Here is a 19,556-nt window from a genome sequence, read left to right as displayed (position 1 = left end):
AAGTGTGGAAGCTGGTGCTCAAGCCTAAAAATAGAAGTATGATATGCACAAAATGAATATTCAGAAACAAAATGGATGAGAATGACATAGTGACAAAGAAACAAGTTTAGGATTGTTACAAAGGATTATTCACAAGCTGATGAAGTTGATTTTGATGAGACCGTTGCTCTAGTTGCAAGACTTAAAGTCATCAGAATCTTCTTAGCCTATGCAACTCATGCCAATTTTAAAGTGTACCAAATGTGTGTAAAATTTACTTTTCTGAATGGACTGAAAAGGTGTCTGTAGGTAAACCTCATAATTTTGAATATTTGAATATTTACACTTCCCTAAATATGTTTACTATTTATTAAAAACACTATATGGTCTAAAAGTCTTATGACACTTTATCTCAATTTTTTTGAATAATCATTTTATTTGAGTATTTATGGATAAAACTCTATTTTACAAAAATGTGAACTGATCTTTTATTTTATTTGCAAAGTAACAAATAATTTAATCCAAAATTTAACAAATTTCAATTCAAATTTGACTCGAATCAAAATAGACTCGATCTAAATCAAAATCGATTAAAACTATGCAAGATCGAAATTAGATATAATCCAATTATAAATTGTACATATCCATAACTCATATACGGTCTGAAACCCATTTAATTATCTGATTTACCGACTCATCTTATTGGTTCAACCTGATTTACCTTTTCTTTTTCTAATTTATGAAGGAAGTAATGCGTTTTGATTAACTTTTAAAAATTAATTTATATACTGAATTTTCTTTCCATCTCTTTAATTATTGAATTCAACGATGTGATTTTAATAACTTTTTTAAATTTATTTATATATTCGAGTAAAATACATTTATTCCTCACAAATCATAAATATGAATTATTTTTATTATAAATTCATTAGATTATTTATTCATCTCTTTTTCGAAATTGGTAAACTTTTCGTCTTGAATAACTAAAATTTATTTAAATTTACAATTTAAAGATTTTAAATATTTTCCAGACATATATCTTAAATATTTATAAGACTAGTTTTTTTTGCCCGTGCTAAGCACACGGGTATTGATTCTTTGATTTTATTTATCAACTTAACCTATACTTTCTGTCGTGATTAACTCCAAATTTGACGGGTAATCGGCGCAGTCAAACTATTTATTATCAGTTTTAAGTTATAAAATTTCACGTGTTTATTAGTATTTTGGCCCGTGCTATGCACACGGGTATGATTTTTCGTTTTTCTTTATCTAGTTAACCTACATATTTTTTTATTAACAAACAGTATGATATGAGATATGAGTTATGAAAGGTACGTATGTTCTAAAATATTAATAAAATTCATGAAAATAGTAATGACTATATAATTAAGATATCTCGGGGTCGCCGTTAGCATCTTAAATAAAATAACGAAAAATTATAATAAACTATATGCAAAAATTTTATTGATAAGTTATTTAATTGAAAATATGCTCATTTATCAAAATTTTATTTATATAAGAATATGCTCATAGCATTTTGGCCCGTGCTACGCACACGGGTATAACTTTTTGTTTTTTTTTATTTAGTTAACATATACATTTTTTATCATAAAATAGTATGATATGAGATATGAGTTATGAAAGACAACGTATGTAAGAGTCAAAATACTTGAGTTATATTATTGGCGATCAGTACGCTGTAAATGTTAACGATAATATATATGATTCGACTGAGGAAAAATGAAATCACGCAACAGAAATTATAACAACGCGGACTATATAAATCTTTTTATTCAGAAACATAAATAATTATAAACTTAAACTGATTATGCAGATTATAAAGCTTCCATGCATTCCTTAATTATAAAACTAAGATGTACATGCGATGATAGAGTTTATCCGTCCCTAATAAAAATTGATAAATAGGTTAAACAATAATTAACCTTAAAGTAATATGCATATAGATATAATTCAGTTACATTACTAAAATTATATATATGTTACAATTATTGCTTGTATTGAAAATTGATAATAAGAAGATATACGTGATAAATATCTATAATGGAATAGATTTTTTATTGATTTTATATAATTTTTCTAAAATATTTATTAAGACATGAAAATAGTAATGACTATATAATTAAAATTTCTCGTGGTCGCCTAACGGCGAACCCTTGTATCTTAAATAAAATAATAAAAAATAACAATTAATTGTCTGTAAAAAAATTTATTGTTAAGTTATTTAAATGAAAATATGCTCATAGCATTTTGGCCCATGCTACGCACATGGGTATGATTTTTTGTTTTTTTTATTTAGTTAACATATACATTTTTTATTAACAAACAGTATAATATGAGATATGAGTTATTAAAGGCAACTAATGTAAGAGTCAAAATACTCGAGTTACATTATTGGCGATCAGTACGCTGTAAATGTTAAAGATAATATATATAATTCAATTGAAAAAAAATAAAATCACGCAACAAAAATCATAACGACGCGGACTATATAAATCTTTGTATTTAGAAACATAAATAATTATAACATTAACCTATTATGCAGATTATAAATCTTCCATCCATTCCTTAATTATAAAATTAAGGTGAACATGCTGATGATAGAGTTTCTCCGTCCCTAATAAAAATTAATAAATAGGTTAAGAAACAATTAACCTTAAAAGAATAAATATGTAGATATAATTCAGTTACATTACTAAAATTATATATATGCTACAATTATTGCCTATATTGAAAATTGATAATAAGAAGATATACGTGATAATTGATAAATTTCTATAATGAAATAGATTCTGTATTGATTTTATATAATTTTCTAAAATATTTATTAAGACATGAAAATAGTAATGACTATATAATTAAAATTTCTCGGGGTCGCCATTATCTTAAATAAAATAACAAAAAATTATAATTTACTGTATGTAAAAAATTTTATTGTTAAGTTATTTGAACTTCTAATCTGCTAATTTATCAGATTTTTGTTTATATAAATATATACTCATAGCATTTTGGCCTATGCTACGCACACGAGTATGATTTTTGTTTTTTTTATCAGATATATAAAAACTTCCTAATTAGAAGTTAACATTGTTGAGTGAAAAAATACTTTATTAATCGAAAACCATAACTGAAAGTCTTAATTTGAAAATTGAATGTGTTGAAATGGAAACTGCACAAATTATACGAAAAAACATTGTAGTAATATATGCTAAAATTAGTGAAAATTAAATTAAGTTTGATTACGTTTTCTTATTTGCATATGAATTATAGCTTGCTAGATCCGTATATTTGAAAATATAAAAATCTAATCTATATCTATATTCTATATCTTCTTAATGAGCGCAATGCCCATTTAGATTTTTACCCACAGATTACCCATGTTTTACCCAATTCTACCCGTTTACATAAATTTACCCAATGTATTTATCAGAGATGAATATTCGCACGCGCTTTGGACAACCAATTAATCTCACAGCTGTCGAGATATATTTACATATCTTTGCTTTCCAAATTTTTATATCAACAGCTAAAATCATGGAGCCAAGCATGGAAATTCTGATAAATTCTATTTTTTTATCTAAAATTCAGTACTCCCTAATGCTGGCATAAACACGGAAAGAATGGATAATCAGGGGGTGCTGGTGCCTTCAAAATTCAAAATCACTCTTCAGAATATCTCGATTTCAAGAACTTCTCAGTTATTCGATGACTTGATTCTCAATTTTTGTCAAGAAACAGAATAAAAACGCCTTGCTAGGGTTTTTGGTGCTTCGTCACTTGCTCTTTCAGCCGCTTCATCTCTCCACTCTCTCTCTACAAATCAGTTGGTAAGCATTTTCATCATTAATCTGTGTGTATATGTGCGTGTATATATGATGATGAATATGTATTTATGTAATGGCTATTGCAGGCGCCTCCCCATCTTCCAAGCCTGCTAAATCTGGCGGGGGCAAACAGAAAAAGGTCCTCTCTCTCCCCCTCCCCCCCTCTCTCTCTCCAGTTACATATATGTGTAACATTTGGTCATATTTGATAATGTTAAGCCCTGTTTGTGACCTAATTAACTGTTGGTTTTAACAATTTGTAAAAAAATTAGTCAATACTCAATATAGGTCATTTTTGGAATGATTTAAATTATGTAGACACCCACATCCATTGCTCATGAAACAAATTCTTTTACTTTACTTTGAAAACGTAATTCGATTATGATATCATGTTCCTGACAGACCCTAAATGGAGTGAGAGTGTTCCAAGCATCAGTACCATCCTTGATTCTCATAGCTCGAAGGCCAGTACATTTATTACAAAGAGGACAGTGGCTGATGAATATCATCAAGGTATTCCTAAATGGTTCTAAATATGATTAAGTTTAGTTTGTGTCGCAAGTGATGGTCATTACTCTCTTGAATAACAGAGCTCAGCGGCATCACACAATATAAAATAACTGAGGAAAAGCATGTTTCTAAAACATGCCAGACAAGCGAAGCGGAAGGACATGGTTCATCTAATACACAAGGTACTGATTATATATATTGTGCCGCATACTCTTTAGATTAATCTCCCTAATTCTTATATTTTTAGTGTTTGTCTTGATTTGATTTTTTGAGGTATTTATCATGACATACAGATTATTCAGTCTCACGTTTTCAATAAGATTCAGTGGTGAAATATAAGAGCTAGGTACAATGTTGGTCAGATTCATTAATAAGGCTTATAAATAATATAAGATTTTAATTCTCTTGATTCTACTGCATTGGCTATTTTTTTTCACCTGCAATCAAGTTTTAGGTGTTCTTACATCGTTTACATTGTAGATATCCAGGGCATTAGTTCAGCAAGGAGGCTCCAAATAAGGAAGTTTTTCTAAATCTTACGCAAGACGAGGTAATATTTATTTGAATATTAGAAATGTCATTTTGTTGTCAAGGTTTTCAACCAGTTTTAGCTAAAGGTTTTATTTTTTCATGTTGTAGAACTCTTCAACCAACATCAGATGCAACTTAAATAATCCCTCTTCTATATAACCTGAATAAAGCATTAATAGTTAAATCTTAAATTTGCCAGGGTATTCCGCCATCTACTTCGTTTCGGTTAGGAATTTTTAATTGATTATGGGTTTCGATTTAAGGCTTTCTTAATTGATTATATATGAAATTTTTACCACCGATAATTGATCATAATCAATTAAACATAATCAGAAGAACTTGTAATCGCAGTCCATTGATTATAAAATAATGGTTATATTAATTTGTGTATCATAGGCTTTCTTTATCAATTTCTTGACTGCGATTTACAGGTATGCAAGGAAAACATGGGACTCAAAAATCTGGACTACAATACTGAATGACAATTTCAGTTGGGACCCTGATTTAGGTATTCCCACGCTTAAAAATATAATCTTAATGTATGTGCTCAGTTCGTTAATATCAATGCTTTGGCTATTTCTCTTTTGCTCAACCTTAATTTTTTCTCAAAACTCTGATGTCCGATCGAGTCATAATTTGTATTACATTTCCACTTGTGCTACAGAAGAATGATTTTGGAACACTCATATGCAGGTATATGGGTATTGCTGACTTGAAATTGTGGATTGGGTTTGGTGGTTATTTCTTATGGGATCTTGGCTAAGGTAAAAAAAATGGTTGAAAACAAAGATATAATACACACACACACACAAATTAAGAATATTCACAATTTGTGTCTTGATTAATTAGCTAGAAATCATGTGTGTGTTCTACTCCCCCTTTTTAATTACTTTTCATGCATATCCCATTTAAAAAGATCTGGCAGTGTCAATTGCTTTGTGAATCTTCCATTTGATGTAATCACATGTCACAAACTAAAATATATTGCATTGTTTTCAGAAATCTGATCATTGGCCAGTCAACAGAGGTTATGTCAACAGACTCAACATACATTATTATTTCGAATCTTACCTTTCTTAATTCAACTTTCTGGAACATCCATTGTTTATTGTCGGTAACATACATTTTTCTTATTTAATTCTTACCCTTTTGTTATTAATATGTTCAGAATTGAGGTCTTGCGTATGTGTAGAGAGTTGATGATATTTTTTCTATTTGAACATCAAGCTTATTATCCACAATCTGTAACCCATGACTAATTTTCTTCCATAGCTTTTTAGACTACATGAATATATATTCCTTTAGTAGTTCTGGTGTAACAGATTAGATTTACCTAAGACATAGATTCAGTTGCATATGAAAATTTTTGCGTGTACAAGAAAATTGGTTCAACTTTTATCAAGTGCTCTCATTATAGATTAATTTATGTTGTGATTAATATGCTAAAAATGCTAGACTGAGGCACTGATTAAACTTTTATGATTTTCTTTAGCTATTATCATATTTACATGGAGGCACTGACTGCTTTAAGTTTTTGTACTTATCTAGGTAATTACATATTACAAGTTTGGAATCATGGTTCTACATTCTAGCCTTGCCTCCATCCTTTACAAGTTTGGAATCAATGACTTGAGGATATCATTCAAAATATATTAATTGTTTGATAAGCCAACCTATTATATGCTTTTCTCTGAAGCTCCCAAGTTCAAGCTTATCATTCCTTCCATCCTTTCTGATTGTTTGAGGGTAAAAAGGTCCTTAATAACATATTTTTCTACCAATCTGCAACTTCTCTAAATTGTCGGTGTGTTCATTTATATTTTTCAATTTCATTTTATTCTTTTTTTTTATAAATTCCGCTTATCTTTATCCTATTTTCAGGAATAGGATCCCAACTCAGAGCAGCTGGGCTATTTGAAGGTAGTGTACTGATATTGCTTCCTTATGTGTTTTGTTCTTTGCTATGTGGAGTTATGTGTGTTTGATTAGCACAGCAGATCATTTGTGAGGATATGTTGCCAAGTTCATCAATATTATTTAAGCACTGTGTATGTATTTAGCGATACAAGTAGTTTGTTCGGCCTGCTGAGTTGTAGAACTGAATCAATTTTACTTGCAGATTTCATGTTTCTTAAATGGACTTTTGCTTTTGTGCTGATTTTTAATTTTAGGTGTGGCAGTGGTGTAAGGTTCGAATTTTTTGTCAATCATTAGTTAAGTGTATAGGGCAGTAGGAATGTTATTGCCATATGATTATAGTTATGGTTTTTTCAGACTTTTATATGCTGATATTATTTTTACTTAGGCCCTTTATTAGTAAATATAGTAACTGTAGAATTTTTTTTTTTTGTTTTTTGAAATCAGTATCTGTAGAATTTAGAAAAAATTATTTTACTAATACTTTCCCAAGAACAGAGTTTAAAGGCTATGGAAAGAATGTTTTAAAAGATAGATTATCCAGCATGGATGTAAAGTGGCTTAAGCTTTAGAAACCAATATTAGTAAATTTTATATATTCTCAGTTATATATGATATGTTTAGCGTTGGCGTATTTGTTAGGAAGAATCTATATATTCTTAATGATCTATATATTCTTAATGAGTGCTATATATTCTTAATGAGTGCTATGCCCAATTCCTAAATTAATATAACGGGTCACACATATTTAACCAATATAACCATTTTCCTGACTCGTTTAACAAATATAAGCGAAAAATAACCGGTTATACTTGAAATATGCTAACCAGTTGAATTTGATGTTCCTATGCACATGAATTGGTGAGGTAATTGTGTATTTGTGTAAATAATGTGAATGTAGAGAAGAACCTTTACGCGATAATGGCAGTGGCTTTTATGGAGATCAGTTCGGAGGCACACACCTACTCTTGGCTGGCAATATATTATCGTTGTTTTATCATCAGGTGTGACTATGAAAATTGTTTTTTATTGCAATTGAGACATGTAAGTATATACTATGTATTCTGATCGCAAGTCCTCATTTGTTACAGAGATGTATATAGTTCTCAGGATGTTGTTCTTGCACTGACACATCATCTAATAAAAAATGTGAAGTTTCCGACACCCCTATGCAATTTGGAATTACGCAGTCAAGTAATGCCAACGCTGATCATCAAGGTATCATGTTCTTAAGATCCTATTTTTTCAGATGTGTTATGGATTAAAAACCTATCAGTTTCCTTAAATATACGAAGTTGTGCTATCTGTAAAATAAGCGGCATAAAAAATGGTATTGTATTTAACTGATGATAAAAGTAGAATAATTGATCTCTTTCTTTTCTGGAGAATATAATTTTAGTTAAATTGACTAACTGTTTGTTTTATATATTCTTTTGTTAATAAGTAGCCATTTGCTAATGAAGTTTGATTTATAAAATATGGCTTAAGGTAGAGAAAAATGTGTCTCTGTTCTCAGCCGAATGAATAAAAATAATATGTCAATTGTTTTTCTGTTATGTGCATTACAAATGTTTTACGCATACACAATGTTGCTTTCTTTAACAAAAGTGATGGATATGCATACTCTAAAGTGATAAATATGCACACCTGCGTTGTAGTCTATATTTGATAGTGTTCTACATTTGCTAAATTTTAGGAGAAGCACTGCAAAGGCAAGAAAAATACTATAAGGCCGTTCAATGCTATTCTGTGGTCCTGACAGTTTCAGAATGAGAAAAAAAGTCACTGTAAACACGAAAGCTTATGAAGGAATAACTAATTGTTATACTGAACTTGGTGACTTGGAGCTAGCTGCTTTTACTATGATCAATATATTTAGTTTCCAAATATAAGCTGAGAATTTGGGATTAGTGAAAAGAGAGTTTTATATAATCTTCTTTCTTTTTTCAAGTGTTTTTTTATATGGTGAGTATGTTGATAAAAGCAAATCTCTGGGAGCACTGATCTGATACAAAAATTGAGAGAGATAGAATATGTTGTCAAAATTTATAGGCATCGAGATGTATAAAAGGAAGTAAAATTGATCATTTGTGACACCCTCAGATCCGGGGGTCTGGATCTGGTGCCACGTGTAAATAAAAATAATTTAAAACCTGTAGTTTTGAGCCACTGAAAGAAAAACAATTTAAAACCTGTATTTTTGGAAGAAAGTAAAAACAAGTATTTCTAAACCTGGATATTATTATTTTTTTTTTTTTTAAAAGAAGGTCTTTAATTCAAAATCAATTTCACCCCCTGAAAACAGGATCGCACACAGGCTACAGCATTGAAATCAGAAACTAAAACTATAAAATCTTATTTACAAATTAAACAACATTATCAGCTAAACCTCGATAAGAAGAGTAGCTGATAACCAAATAAACAAATCTAATTTCCAACTGAATTGAATTGCAGAACTCCAACTGCATCTAGTCTTAATGACATCGTCCTAAATACTCTACCTGTCCATCTGCTTGAAACTCAACCACTTGCAATCCTTGCCTAGTCTTAAGTGAATCATCTTTATTCCTAGCTGAAAAGGGTTAGAAGGAATAGCAAGAATGAGCAATAATGCTCAGCAAGAATAACAAAATGAAATTGATATTTGTTGTACAGCAATGCCATAATAAAGAAGTGAAAATATTTAAAACTGCAGAAATGAATGTATAAGCAAATATCTCTTGAAGGCAGGGTAACTTCTTTTTAAACTATTCACAATTTTATTGGGCTTTAAAAATAATTGGACACCTGGCTATAACAGATGATCAGTCATGCTATAGTCCATAAACCAAGCTTATTCAGCAAGGTTGACAAATATTACGAATTCCGGTAATCCGGGCTTAAGGAGCCACCTTTCACGCTGGGCCGGTGCCCGAGCCTCTTACGCAAAAACAACCCAATAGTTTAATTTTTAAAACAATCTGCAGTTCCATCATGTAATTCAAGAGCCAGAATAACATTTTGTTAAAACAATTTCTTTATGCATATCATAGTGTAGAGTTGATACCAAAAGTGTTATCCGTTCAACCAAAAAGTTTAAAAGTACTAGATATGCTTCACAAGAAAGTAATTGCAAATAATTTGAATCATGATATAAAGAAGGTTTTAGTATCTATAGGTACTAGAGGAGTAGGGTAGAAATACTTGCTTCTAAATTGCGAGAGAAGGTAGAAGTACTTGCCTTAACTCCAAAGTTTAGCTCAGATTCCTAGTAACACTATATACCGCATAATCATTCCTTTCTGCCAGCTTCTGACACACTTTTATCTATAACAAATCTCCGTCCTACTTCAACTTGTAACATTCTGCTTGGCTATTTCTGAATACCCCTTTCAATCACTTCTCGATTAATGCCTCGGTCAATGTCTTCAATTCTATACGATGATAAAATAGTATTTCAGTCGTCGGATTAGACATATTGACTAACCCTGAATTGCATTAAGACCTATATATATATCTACCCTTCGCATATACATACCACAGTCACATAAACACATAGCACATAGTTGTACAAACAACCCTTTTTATAGGCATTAAATCCATATAATTTCTAACGAAAATTCGGCAGCATCTCCTCTGTTTATAAGCTTATCCACCTGTTTGCAATGCCAACAACCAACCAATACTATTGCTAACACATGAATTATTAATATAAAAAGATCCCTTGACTTGCAGTAAACACATAAGAAAATCTGTCTTGACTTGTAGTAAACATATAATAAAATCTTTTAGCAGGATTGCTAACTTGTTATACGCAAAACACTTTTAATTAGATATACAAGGTTAACCGGGCCAATCAATGTAATAATCAATCATATGCAATTAGTCAAGTATAACCTCATACTATGCACTAGCAAAGAAAGAAAAATAGAACAAATAGTTCAAACAGCCCTCGGTCTATGATTTTTAATAAATTGAAAATTTATCTTTTTAATACGAAATTTTTATGAGACACTCCTAAATATTATTCCAACCTACAGTAAAATTTTCAGAAAGAAAATCCAAGTTTAAAGCTGTAAAACAGAGCCTGGAACAGGACAACCCTGCCCAGAATTTTCAGCACCATACTATACTAAAACGGTCATATCTCCTAGCTCGCTAATCGAATCGATTCGGTTCTTTCGCGCACATAAACTAGACTCTAAGGAGCACATAACCACACAAATATTAAGCATATAATTCAACTCTATGATCCCAGAGTTGTAATTCAAAACAGATCAACAGCAATCTAGAATTCAACCGAATATGTGTAAATCAAAATTTTTTTTTTAGCCCAATACTTAAACTCTTAAAACACCACTTTGAAAACATTTACAAAAAATCTCAGACCTTAAAGCTTGAATACTCAGTTATATATTCCCATAATTCAAGTACCCAAGTCATCCGATTACACTACTAGTTGGCGCACTATTTATAATCAACTTACAACAACCAGTTCAAATATCAATTAAGCACACAATTCAATCATACAATTACTAACACCAATCTCAATCTCAGAAATTCAATCAACCTTCAATTACAAGCATATAATCAGTTTATATACATACAAACACATATAAATCAGATTATACACACATAAATCAGATTATACACGTATAAACACCGTTCACCCGATTATAATTTCGATTATCCGACATGTAAATACACGCATATATATACACTGATTCAACAAGGGAAACTAAACTTTATACCCATTGATATTCGAATAGCAGGTGCGATGGAGTGACTCGCCAAAACACAGGCGGCGACTCAAGCTCGGCGGCGGTAATCCGGCCAGAGATTGGCGGCCGTGGTTGAGGAAAGAAGAAAGAGCAAATAGCGGAGAGATTGCTTTTTGTGGAAAAAGAAAGAACAAGGGTAAAAGGAATGGAGGAGAAATACGCGAGAGAGAGTGAGAACGGGAGATTTAAAGGAATGAGAGGGGTGAGATTTGTTTTGTAATAAAGCGAGGAAGGTCGGCAAAACCAGGGCGGTGATGAAAAGGGTACGTGGTTAAGTCTTGTACTTCCACGTGCCTTTAATAATCTGAATAAACAATTGACTCGGACCCGCTTTTAACTAAATTATCGGAATATCTCGCTATTTTATAATCTAGGAAACATCATCAAAATAATTTTATAAATCCCGGACTATCATAAAACTAATCAAATAAAAGTTTCGGGATTTATAGAGCATTTTCAAAATGTATACAAAATTTAGAAGTTAGTTGCGTTCAGAAACTAATTAAAAATCATGTTCTTATAGAAATTAGATTTTTAATATTTTAAAAACTCCTAAAATATTTATGTTCACTATCGAGCAATTAAAATAATTTTTCAAATTATCTTTATGTTTTTATAAAAATAAAGATCCATTTAAAAGAGTAACAAATTTAATAAATTAATATAATAATATTAGAAGTGGAAATAAATGCACACACAGACATAATCTTAAACAAATAATAATTCAATTAAATCTCGTAACAGATAATTGCACGATTGATAGATATTTCCTATAACCCCAAAGACCAGGAATATAATTAAAACAAATAAGTTTTATAAATTATCAAACTAGAATAAAATATTGAATTTTATTTCTCATTTTTCTGGAAAAATTACAAATAAAAATAATAGAATAATTCCTGAAAATCCAGGTTGTCACAATCTACCCCCCTTAAAAGGATTCTGTCCTCGGAATCAGCGAAAAGAAAACTAGAGCGTATGATCTCTTTAATACGTGATTCTCCCTTCTGATATAAAATTCTCCTAATTATTTCCGTATATCTGCATCATCATCCTCGTTTCCTTATGTTGCTTCGTGCTACAAAGGCTTAATTTATCTTAACAACTTAGTTGGCATACCTTTAACTATTAAAAATTACAAGAATTTTGGAGATTGAAATATGAAGATTACATCTACCGAAGCAAATGTTACGTGATTGAAATTGAAGAGTAACTGAGAGATCAACATGATCTAAAGAACTCGGTGTTGCGTGTCTAAATTAAGACACTACTAAAGGTAGTTAACCTTCTTGTAATGTACAACACACACAAGTGATGGCGTCCCATCCAACTCCTATCACACAGACCGGTAGTCCTTGTGTCCCCTATAGGTAGGGTTGTTCATCTCAGTTAGAGTTGAATAATATGATAGAAATTCAAAATCAACCAAAAATGATTGACTTTTTGATGAATGAATCTTTGATGCGCACCTTGGGTTAAAAAAATTGAATAAGTTCCAAAGGTGCTAGTTTTGATGAAAAGATTAGTTAGAAATGATGAAATAGACACAAGCATCATTTTATAACTCAGGAGAGAAAAATATAGTATTTATTAAATGTCTCTAGGAAAAAGATGTCAAAACAATTCATTGATGAAGAAAGTAATCAATATAATCAATAAAAGAGAAAGGTATTGCCAAGATTCTACAAGATATGCTGCTCTGATGGATCATTATTCGATTCTAATCTTCTTCTATTTTTCAGCGGTCGATGATGCTCAATAACGTAAATTATCGTTGACTCACAATGGTCTGTGAAGATCTCATTATAAATATCCATGATCGTCAGAAGTCCTACTCAGCTTCGCATAGTCCGAAATATTATCGAGATTCGTATAATCATCACCACTGAGTGTTGACGTCTTAACTTACTCACAAGTACCATATCCACTAATTTACACGAGCTCTAAATAACTTTAACGTTCATTATTTAACTATATACGGAACTTCTTACTTGACCCTACAAGTTTCATATTCTTGTATTAGCTCTAATGCTCACTACTTCACTATATACAAAGCTTTAAATTCAGACCTGCTAACACCTATATTCTTTCACCAATTCTATATATCTTTAACAAGAATCAAAGATAACTCCCCAAATATTATTCAAAAATTGGCAGACACTACAAAGATTACTCTAGACTATGTGAGAATCTATACTAGTCCAGCCTCAATTGGTTCCCATTATAAAGTTCACCTATTGGTTCCCATTATAAAGTTCACCTAATAGATGTATCTTTCATCCTTCAAATGGTTTTGAATCTAAATCCACCAAAAGAAATCTTATCCACCTACTATGAGTTTCTAACTCAATTAAACTGGTGTTAAGAAATTTTGATCCATAATAAAAACACATAAAGTTACTCTTCCAATTTATCTCTATCTTGGTGACGAGGTACTATGAAATTATTAGGGACGGTCTAGACTCAACAAGTGAATCTATTTGGTTGCTAGTATTGGTACTAAATACTCAATATAATAGAAACTGGTGGAGGCCTGCTCTTTCTTCCTTGAGATATAAACTTGCTAGTTCTGAAACAGAAAACCTATCATACACACTATGATATACTCAAGGTCAATACTATATGTGAATCTTGGTTCTATTGACACATGCTATTCCAAATAGCTCTAGACTACCTCTATGTGAGGTTACACTTAACGCACCTTTTTATTAAACCTGATATTACCACCTATATTCTGATTTCAATAACTTATAACCTGCGGCTCTGATACCAACTGTGACACCCTCAGATCCGGGGGTCTGGATCTGGTGCCACGTGTAAATAAAAATAATTTAAAACCTGTAGTTTTGAGCCACTGAAAGAAAAACAATTTAAAACCTGTATTTTTGGAAGAAAGTAAAAACAAGTATTTCTAAACCTGGATATTATTATTTTTTTTTTTTTTAAAAGAAGGTCTTTAATTCAAAATCAATTTCACCCCCTGAAAACAGGATCGCACACAGGCTACAGCATTGAAATCAGAAACTAAAACTATAAAATCTTATTTACAAATTAAACAACATTATCAGCTAAACCTCGATAAGAAGAGTAGCTGATAACCAAATAAACAAATCTAATTTCCAACTGAATTGAATTGCAGAACTCCAACTGCATCTAGTCTTAATGACATCGTCCTAAATACTCTACCTGTCCATCTGCTTGAAACTCAACCACTTGCAATCCTTGCCTAGTCTTAAGTGAATCATCTTTATTCCTAGCTGAAAAGGGTTAGAAGGAATAGCAAGAATGAGCAATAATGCTCAGCAAGAATAACAAAATGAAATTGATATTTGTTGTACAGCAATGCCATAATAAAGAAGTGAAAATATTTAAAACTGCAGAAATGAATGTATAAGCAAATATCTCTTGAAGGCAGGGTAACTTCTTTTTAAACTATTCACAATTTTATTGGGCTTTAAAAATAATTGGACACCTGGCTATAACAGATGATCAGTCATGCTATAGTCCATAAACCAAGCTTATTCAGCAAGGTTGACAAATATTACGAATTCCGGTAATCCGGGCTTAAGGAGCCACCTTTCACGCTGGGCCGGTGCCCGAGCCTCTTACGCAAAAACAACCCAATAGTTTAATTTTTAAAACAATCTGCAGTTCCATCATGTAATTCAAGAGCCAGAATAACATTTTGTTAAAACAATTTCTTTATGCATATCATAGTGTAGAGTTGATACCAAAAGTGTTATCCGTTCAACCAAAAAGTTTAAAAGTACTAGATATGCTTCACAAGAAAGTAATTGCAAATAATTTGAATCATGATATAAAGAAGGTTTTAGTATCTATAGGTACTAGAGGAGTAGGGTAGAAATACTTGCTTCTAAATTGCGAGAGAAGGTAGAAGTACTTGCCTTAACTCCAAAGTTTAGCTCAGATTCCTAGTAACACTATATACCGCATAATCATTCCTTTCTGCCAGCTTCTGACACACTTTTATCTATAACAAATCTCCGTCCTACTTCAACTTGTAACATTCTGCTTGGCTATTTCTGAATACCCCTTTCAATCACTTCTCGATTAATGCCTCGGTCAATGTCTTCAATTCTATACGATGATAAAATAGTATTTCAGTCGTCGGATTAGACATATTGACTAACCCTGAATTGCATTAAGACCTATATATATATCTACCCTTCGCATATACATACCACAGTCACATAAACACATAGCACATAGTTGTACAAACAACCCTTTTTATAGGCATTAAATCCATATAATTTCTAACGAAAATTCGGCAGCATCTCCTCTGTTTATAAGCTTATCCACCTGTTTGCAATGCCAACAACCAACCAATACTATTGCTAACACATGAATTATTAATATAAAAAGATCCCTTGACTTGCAGTAAACACATAAGAAAATCTGTCTTGACTTGTAGTAAACATATAATAAAATCTTTTAGCAGGATTGCTAACTTGTTATACGCAAAACACTTTTAATTAGATATACAAGGTTAACCGGGCCAATCAATGTAATAATCAATCATATGCAATTAGTCAAGTATAACCTCATACTATGCACTAGCAAAGAAAGAAAAATAGAACAAATAGTTCAAACAGCCCTCGGTCTATGATTTTTAATAAATTGAAAATTTATCTTTTTAATACGAAATTTTTTATGAGACACTCCTAAATATTATTCCAACCTACAGTAAAATTTTCAGAAAGAAAATCCAAGTTTAAAGCTGTAAAACAGAGCCTGGAACAGGACAACCCTGCCCAGAATTTTCAGCACCATACTATACTAAAACGGTCATATCTCCTAGCTCGCTAATCGAATCGATTCGGTTCTTTCGCGCACATAAACTAGACTCTAAGGAGCACATAACCACACAAATATTAAGCATATAATTCAACTCTATGATCCCAGAGTTGTAATTCAAAACAGATCAACAGCAATCTAGAATTCAACCGAATATGTGTAAATCAAAATTTTTTTTTTAGCCCAATACTTAAACTCTTAAAACACCACTTTGAAAACATTTACAAAAAATCTCAGACCTTAAAGCTTGAATACTCAGTTATATATTCCCATAATTCAAGTACCCAAGTCATCCGATTACACTACTAGTTGGCGCACTATTTATAATCAACTTACAACAACCAGTTCAAATATCAATTAAGCACACAATTCAATCATACAATTACTAACACCAATCTCAATCTCAGAAATTCAATCAACCTTCAATTACAAGCATATAATCAGTTTATATACATACAAACACATATAAATCAGATTATACACACATAAATCAGATTATACACGTATAAACACCGTTCACCCGATTATAATTTCGATTATCCGACATGTAAATACACGCATATATATACACTGATTCAACAAGGGAAACTAAACTTTATACCCATTGATATTCGAATAGCAGGTGCGATGGAGTGACTCGCCAAAACACAGGCGGCGACTCAAGCTCGGCGGCGGTAATCCGGCCAGAGATTGGCGGCCGTGGTTGAGGAAAGAAGAAAGAGCAAATAGCGGAGAGATTGCTTTTTGTGGAAAAAGAAAGAACAAGGGTAAAAGGAATGGAGGAGAAATACGCGAGAGAGAGTGAGAACGGGAGATTTAAAGGAATGAGAGGGGTGAGATTTGTTTTGTAATAAAGCGAGGAAGGTCGGCAAAACCAGGGCGGTGATGAAAAGGGTACGTGGTTAAGTCTTGTACTTCCACGTGCCTTTAATAATCTGAATAAACAATTGACTCGGACCCGCTTTTAACTAAATTATCGGAATATCTCGCTATTTTATAATCTAGGAAACATCATCAAAATAATTTTATAAATCCCGGACTATCATAAAACTAATCAAATAAAAGTTTCGGGATTTATAGAGCATTTTCAAAATGTATACAAAATTTAGAAGTTAGTTGCGTTCAGAAACTAATTAAAAATCATGTTCTTATAGAAATTAGATTTTTAATATTTTAAAAACTCCTAAAATATTTATGTTCACTATCGAGCAATTAAAATAATTTTTCAAATTATCTTTATGTTTTTATAAAAATAAAGATCCATTTAAAAGAGTAACAAATTTAATAAATTAATATAATAATATTAGAAGTGGAAATAAATGCACACACAGACATAATCTTAAACAAATAATAATTCAATTAAATCTCGTAACAGATAATTGCACGATTGATAGATATTTCCTATAACCCCAAAGACCAGGAATATAATTAAAACAAATAAGTTTTATAAATTATCAAACTAGAATAAAATATTGAATTTTATTTCTCATTTTTCTGGAAAAATTACAAATAAAAATAATAGAATAATTCCTGAAAATCCAGGTTGTCACAATTTGTATAATTTATTCTTTTGTTTGTTTTATCTTTTAACACCATAGTGAACCAATTTCTCTCTCTGCACTTAAGATTATAAATATATCACCGCATAACATCTTTCAGTAAGAATGATGCATTTTAATCGTAGTTCTATTATTTCTATTTTTTAGTTACTTCATAGAACACTATATAATTTCCAAGTTTTTTCTATTATTGCAAGGTTGTCATTCAGTGATAACTCAACCTGATGCTCCAGGTCTAATATTCAAAAATAAAATCAGCGAAGATTATGTATTCAGGGGGCTGTGCATGGCATTTGGAAAAGAAGATGGTAAGATCATTAAGGTGGATGGTAATAATAAGTGTGGTGTGATCTTAACAGGAAGATAGTGAAGAATTTCATGATTTGTAGGATTCCGACTCAATATCATTCATTTTTATACACTGAGAGTCTCGCCCACTGGGAATAAGCAGCTGCCGGCATACTGAGCCGCAAGTTAGTTGAGTTTTGCATCTTCGGTATAGAAAACTTTCCAAGGACTCTACTCATGTACCTGTAAAACTCTCCTTCAACTCAGTCTGTATATTTTCCATCTCTCATATGCACCTCTAAGCAATTCCGCAAAACAATAATCAACCACAATTTCCAGCATGCTGCCCTTGACGACCTATAGGAACCCGGCCCGCTCAATTCTAGTGATCTTGATGATTTATTCAATACTAGAGCTGCTTCTGCTTCTCCATTTCTCCCAAATGACCCAGTTCTTGATATCATTGACCAGAATGTTCTAGGCCGTGATCCAGGGAAGCCAACTCCTGGGGGTTAGTGTCTAGGTGAGTCTGAAGATGACATTTGTACTGAATGGGGCGATGCTGAAGTTTTGAGACCAGGTCCAGGAGCAAAAAAACTTGAGAGAAGTATGGTTCAATTATTAGCAGACGGACTGTACAAATCTCATCAATGTGTGATTGAATGAATGGCTTCCTCCGGAACTACAAGATTAGATAAATTATAAAAGAAGAAAATGCTTGATTGGTACTGCTGAAAATTTTGTCATATAGTTTGGCTAATTCTTTGTAAAACCAAGCAATAACTTGGTGTTGTAAATGCATTTACTAATCGTCTGATCCAAAGAATCCTGAGATTGGTCGATAACTTGACATATATAAAAAAAAGAATAAGCAGCTACAATAGAAGTCATAAACAGACAAGTAGTTTTCTCCAGCATATATTGTTTTCTTTGCTTCTGGTACACAATTCTTCATTCGTAGTAATGTTGGTCGGGACATGAACCTTATGTACTCAAGATATCATAGTACAGACTATAAATTCAGCATACCTCTAAACCGCAACATTAGTATTTATAGTATTTCTTGCTTTTTGATCATCCAAATGTGAGCATCAGCAACTTTTAGTTTACGATATAATATCATGCTGCGACGCCTCTTAGATTTAAGGTAGATTTTGAAACCGAGAACAAATGCAGTCTGTTTGGCTATGAACAATTTTAACAATTGCCATATAGTTACAAAAACACATGTATAATTATATGTATTGATCTAGCAGATCTTGGAAATTCACTTCCAGACACTAATGTTGTGTTTGGTTGGGGTGAATGATTCCAGAAGGAATGAAATGAAATATGAACTATATTATAGGCAA

The 19,556-nt window shown here is 31.5% G+C and overlaps 2 long non-coding RNA genes across 22 annotated transcripts; one reads left to right on the top strand and one right to left on the bottom strand.

Moving 5' to 3' along the window:
- The first annotated feature begins 3,486 nt into the window (after positions 1 to 3,486).
- On the top strand, positions 3,487 to 19,118 carry LOC108199237 (uncharacterized). Of its 14 annotated transcripts, none has more exons than XR_010290681.1 (13): positions 3,487 to 3,827; positions 3,911 to 3,963; positions 4,227 to 4,337; positions 4,415 to 4,516; positions 4,628 to 4,680; positions 4,815 to 4,884; positions 5,297 to 5,373; positions 5,559 to 5,629; positions 5,865 to 6,785; positions 7,684 to 7,786; positions 7,874 to 8,000; positions 18,150 to 18,224; positions 18,306 to 19,118. It is a non-coding gene; the product is annotated as an uncharacterized LOC108199237 (long non-coding RNA). The 14 variants fall into 14 exon arrangements; XR_010290678.1 differs by having other exon boundaries at positions 3,488 to 3,827; positions 5,865 to 6,669; positions 6,747 to 6,785; positions 18,114 to 19,118; XR_010290673.1 differs by having other exon boundaries at positions 3,488 to 3,827; positions 18,114 to 18,224.
- LOC135151769 (uncharacterized) lies at positions 8,867 to 17,901 on the bottom strand. Of its 8 annotated transcripts, XR_010290670.1 has the most exons (6): positions 16,959 to 17,340; positions 14,729 to 15,640; positions 11,513 to 14,396; positions 9,999 to 10,195; positions 9,284 to 9,350; positions 8,867 to 8,901 (listed from the first exon to the last, which is right to left on the bottom strand). It is a non-coding gene; the product is annotated as an uncharacterized LOC135151769 (long non-coding RNA). The 8 variants fall into 8 exon arrangements; XR_010290668.1 differs by having other exon boundaries at positions 9,284 to 10,195; positions 16,959 to 17,254; XR_010290669.1 differs by having other exon boundaries at positions 8,885 to 8,951; positions 9,284 to 10,195; positions 16,959 to 17,881.
- Positions 19,119 to 19,556: the final 438 nt, after the last annotated feature.

This window comes from Daucus carota, chromosome 3 (assembly GCF_001625215.2).
Source record: "Daucus carota subsp. sativus chromosome 3, DH1 v3.0, whole genome shotgun sequence".
NCBI classification, from domain to species: Eukaryota; Viridiplantae; Streptophyta; class Magnoliopsida; order Apiales; family Apiaceae; genus Daucus; species Daucus carota.
The sequence above is the reverse complement of the archived record's forward strand: the minus strand, read 5'-3'. Positions and strand labels throughout refer to the sequence as shown.